The sequence below is a fragment of the Apium graveolens genome, chromosome 9 (assembly GCF_009905375.1).
Source record: "Apium graveolens cultivar Ventura chromosome 9, ASM990537v1, whole genome shotgun sequence".
Classification (NCBI taxonomy): domain Eukaryota; kingdom Viridiplantae; phylum Streptophyta; class Magnoliopsida; order Apiales; family Apiaceae; genus Apium; species Apium graveolens.
In genome coordinates, this window is record NC_133655.1 from 76157718 (window position 1) to 76163074 (window position 5357).

The 5357-nt window shown below is 34.0% G+C and overlaps 1 long non-coding RNA gene across 1 annotated transcript; it reads right to left on the minus strand.

Annotated features, from left to right (window-relative positions):
- Positions 1 to 2541: 2541 nt before the first annotated feature.
- On the minus strand, positions 2542 to 3270 carry LOC141683245 (uncharacterized). Its single transcript, XR_012560201.1, has 3 exons — positions 3136 to 3270; positions 2893 to 3026; positions 2542 to 2676 (listed from the first exon to the last, which is right to left on the minus strand). It is a non-coding gene; the product is annotated as an uncharacterized LOC141683245 (long non-coding RNA).
- Positions 3271 to 5357: the final 2087 nt, after the last annotated feature.

Here is a 5357-nt window from a genome sequence, read left to right on the forward strand (position 1 = left end):
CAATTTTGTCCAAAGTGTGAGATTGATATTTCGGGGTATAAGTTTTCAGCTGACTTGATACTCTTCAAGTTGGGAGAGTTTGATATAATTTTAGGAATGGATTCGTTAGGAAAGAATAACGCTCAGACTAATTGTAAGACCAAGAAAGCGTATTTAAAGATGAAGAGTGGAGAGAAGGTAGTATTTAAGGGGCAGAGGCAAGAGCAACTATTTCTTACAATTGTTCAGGCTAAGAAGCTACTTAGAAAAGGTTTTGAGTCGTTCCTAGCTTATGTAGTGGATTCAGAAAAAGGCAGCCCTAACATAGAAGATATTCCTGTAATTAACTAGTTCCCAGATGTGTTTCCCGACGAACTACCAGGCTTACCACCAGATCGACAAATCGAGTTCGAGATCAACCTTGCTCCAGGAACGGAACCAGTTTCAAAGGCCCCATATAGGATGGCACCAGCAGAAATGAAAGAGTTGGCGAGCCAGCTACAAGAATTGTTGGATAAGGGAGTGATACGACCAAGTACGTCGCCATGGGGAGCACCTGTTCTGTTTGTAAAGAATAAAGATGGGAGTATGCGATTATGCATAGACTATCGGGAGTTGAATAAGGTAACGATCAAGAACCGCTACCCGCTACCAAGAATAGATGACCTTTTTGACCAGTTGAAGGGAGCAAAATGCTTTTCAAAGATTGATTTGAGATCGGGATACCATCACTACACCATAAATGGCCTACAGCAACACCAAGAAAATGTTACAACATGCCCAAAAAAGTGTTACCACAGCCAGAAAAAGGCCTAAGGTAACATAAAAATTAAGTTGCTTTTTTTCGAGTTACCTTTGGCCCCTAAGGTAACATTACTTTTGCCCTGGTGTAACATTCACTTTTGTGTTACAATAGCCGTCAAAGGTAACATTAATCTATGTCTATAGTATCACAATATATATGTTACCTTTGAACTCAGAATTTTCAAAAAAAATGGGGCCCACCAGTGGGGCCCACAGTGGTGACGTGGCATGTAGGTTCCGCAGTGGTGACGTGGCATGTGGGTCCCACAGTGCTAGCATCAAATTTGTACCTGGGGTAACACTTTGAACAACCTACTCTAACACTTTATGAAGCTACTGTAACAATTTACCAGGAAGAAAAATGAAAAACTAATATTATAAAGTGTAAAATCGACTGCAAAAATTGAAAATATATTACATTAGTCTAATACATTCCAAATTTCATAATCTCAACTACATTCATAACCAGTTTACCATCTACTTAAATCACAATAAATTTAACCAATACAACCAACTAATCTACATCCCAAAACTTAATCCACTTCCTGCTAGTAGCTGCCGAGAACTTGACACGTATGCATTCATCAATAAATATATAGTTGTTACAGCTGAAATGAGAAAGAAACAAAGGTTAGGTCATACAATACCCTATATATATACCCCATGCAAAAGTATTGTACTTCTATATTCTATAACAACTACTATTTTACATACCTGATGCATATATACATACAACAATGCCTGCAAACTCAATGATGCCAATATATCTCTCCATCTAGCTAGCATTTTTTGCTGCATCAACATGAACAACAACAGTATTATCTAAAAGAATGATAAGAATCAAGTACTAAAAAATAATCAAGTATGGTTCTTTACTACTTTAAGAGTTAAACATACTATGCATAATACTAACAAACCCGTGCGGAGATCAAGTAATGACCACCAGTTCTAAGATAGGATCGAGCATTCATAGCAATATAGTTCACAGTTGATGCAGGGGGGGACCTATCAACACTAGTGCTTTTGTTGCAGAATACACAGTTGATATGCTACCTTCTAGAACATGAAATTTGACTAGCATATTGCAAGTATTAATACAGAGGATATGCTACCTTCTAGAACATGAGATTGAAGAGAGTTAATTGCTTAAGAAAACATAGAACATCATTTGTTTAGCATGGACATCCTGGTAGGCTTAGATAATCATGTAAAATTAAGCCTGGAACAAAAGTAAAACTATTTTTTCATATAGCTTGGAATTATTAATGTGTAGCAATCATGTCCGCAACCAACTAATCTAAACTACACTTAGATTAGAATTAATAAATGAAGTGATCAAATCGATCCATAATCATTGGTTTACCCATGTTAGTCAGCAGTCAAACTCCTATTTAGAATTTACATTTAATGATAAGCAGGTAGGCTAATCATATAGATGCAAAAGAGGAAATTAAAAAAAATTGAAAATTACCAGCATCAAATATGAGCCCTGGATCTAAAGGAGCTCTAAGATTTACATGGCTACTTCCATAATCAAAATGTGTAGCTGGGACAAGCGACACAGTCTCAGATCCAGAATATTGTTGGGCTTGAAGAGGCGTCCCTGCCCTGTCAAGTGTAATTAATGTCGTCATTAATGCTGATTTTAACTAAACAAAATAGTTCAGGTTCTTTACTAAAAATTAGAAAAAAAAGATAAACTTAATAAAATAGTAACACTAGAAACTCTTCACATTCTCCTCAACTTCAGACACAAGTGTTTGGTCAACTTTTTGTTAAGTGTCCTCCTTCACCGGCATGTCCTAAGTGTCCTCCTTTCTTTGACTGCAATCCCTCGTTGTCCATCTGTGCAGTTTTGGGTGGCTTAGCACATGCCTTTAGGACTGCGTCATTCTACAGGAAGACAGACATTTAGAAAGATTTTTTTAATTATGACATCAATGTGGTCAAAAGTAATGACAATATGTTTCATAATTTAGTCAACAACCTATTTAATCAATGCAACATCAATTTGTAATAGACCAAATAATTTTGAGAACATATAAAGATATTAATATACAATATCATAGGAACCATTGCAGTACAAAGGCCATAAAAACAAGTTTGTACCGAATAAAAGTGTATGAAGAGCATCTTTTTTGTACTTATTGGGAAGCTCAGAGAGCTTTCCTAGCCATAGATTATTCCAAGAAAAAAACAACAGCAATTACACATGGACCAAGTAAGATTTGGTTCAACAAAACCTGCAAGAACAGAACATATTATTATTAGTACTTCAGATATAATTCTGCTAATACAAGATATCTACTTATTTTAACAAGTTGAATGCAGAATCCCAGGGGATGTGTGTACCTTTATCACTATGTTTTGGACTGTTTGCTTTGGCATGCACCGTTCAAGAAACTGGTACCAAGCAAAAGAACCAGGGCCATACAAAAGAAAACCATATGAAGCCATTCAGAGGGATCAAAGCCAGTTATGGTCTGAAATGAGAGTTTGAATATCATCCTACAAAGACAAATTTAGTAAAATTAAGCCATAGGTAATCTCGAGATTCAGAAGGTAAAGAGAAAAACAAAACGTGAACTCAAAGCATGTTCATGATGTAAAATTACTGATCCAAGTGGTAATTATAACTTATCATATATAACAGCTCCAGTGCTCCACAAACTGATTTATTGTGCTTAGATATATGAAAACAACAGGTAGAAACATGATTGCTGACCCTTAATATGTACCTGGTCCCATGCAAAAGATTATTTTATTAATCAACATGCTTCAACTAATATATCCCAACAATAATTATTGTAATACTAATTCTAAACACTTGCCGATAAGACAAATACTTCCAAGTATATCTTTTCACAGAGTTAATAGTACAATAATTATTACTTATCATAACCTTGCACATATATGTATAATCAACTAACTACAAACACTAGTTTATGAATTATGATTCTGTCTTTTGGACTACAGACCTTGAGAATAACCCACTTTTATGTATTCGATCAAAATGCAAAGCACCATCAAACTACTAATACACGTGATAAGAAGATCAAAAATTATATAAAGGAATGGAATAATTATCATTTAGTCACAATTCTAACAAGGTATCTCTAACTTTAGCATCTAATACTAGGGATCAGATGTTTGATTCTTTCCATTCCGATATAGAAATACTGTAATCAGCAACCATTTCTTTAAAAATCATACATTGTCCATGAAATAGCTTATGTTCTGAAGTACCTTAACAGAAGCGATTTTCAACTTACAAGTAATTCTTATATAATTAAAACACCTTCGTACTGCTCATGCCTAAAAAAATGGCAGCAACAGCATTGAGTCATTTACTGGACCCATGGAAGCCTATAGTTTCATTTGCCATTGGAATACGGTGATGTATCGTCCACCTCCAGGTCATTTCCGACTAATAATCTACCTGACTTATTGCAAATTTAAACAACACAAACACAATTACCCTAGAGAAAATGTTGCACCAGAGGGACTTCTCATTCTATATATATTCTAAAGTCATTACATATTAGGCTTCAACGACAAGAAAATCATTTCCTGGCATTTGGTTTAAAATATCCTAGATAAGTGCACTACCGGGTACATCAATTGCTTCACGGAGAAATTGATGCACTTGAGGGTACAATAATTGGTACAGTTTAATAAACAGAGTTATATTCACAGAGTTAATAGTACAATAATTATTACTTATCATAGATGGCTAAAATAGTCCAAACAGTTCCTACATAATTGTATTATTACTTGGTCCAAAAATCTATTAAAAGCTCCATAATTACAAGTTTATCCAAGTTAACCATTGTTTAATCACTACTGTGCCTGAGAGAAGAAGTTTTCATCATAAAATTACAAACACATACACAAATTCAAGGAGAGAGGGATAGAGAGAGTACATACAAATATATTAGAGGGAGGAGTACCTGTAGAAGCGCAAGATAAGCCCAATCTCATAAATTATTAGACCCAAAGCAAAACAGACTAACCCTATAACAAAGAGATAAAATCAATTAATTTGACAATTTAACAAAAAAAATAAAACACGAAAACCCCCAATTCAAATAAAAACCCTAATTTTTTTAAGCTTGAATACGTACAAGCAGCCCTAAATCCATCGATCTGTGAATGTTAAGCTTTTTCTTGAATAAATCGACTTTATTATAACCTTAAACGGGAGAAAATGTAGAGAATGATAGGGAGGTTAACGGAAGAGAACGAATTGAGAGAGATAAAGACTGACAGAGTGAGCCTTTTGATATAGTATTTTGGCTTGTTCAAAATTTTTAAAGTACCGCCTGTGAAAATAAATTGCCGCTTGTCCAATTTTTAGCCCAAATCTTAGCGGGTTTGTCCAATTCACCTTCTATTTTGTATTTTATTTTTTTTAAAAAAACATTATCATTACAAATTGTAACCAAATTATTTGAAAATAATATCATTCACTAAATTTTATAAATTTAAGCAACAAATTAAATTTATCAAAATTAATAAATTTTAAAAATTAAATAATAGGATTATCTGTATTTTTTAAAGATCAATTTTATAAA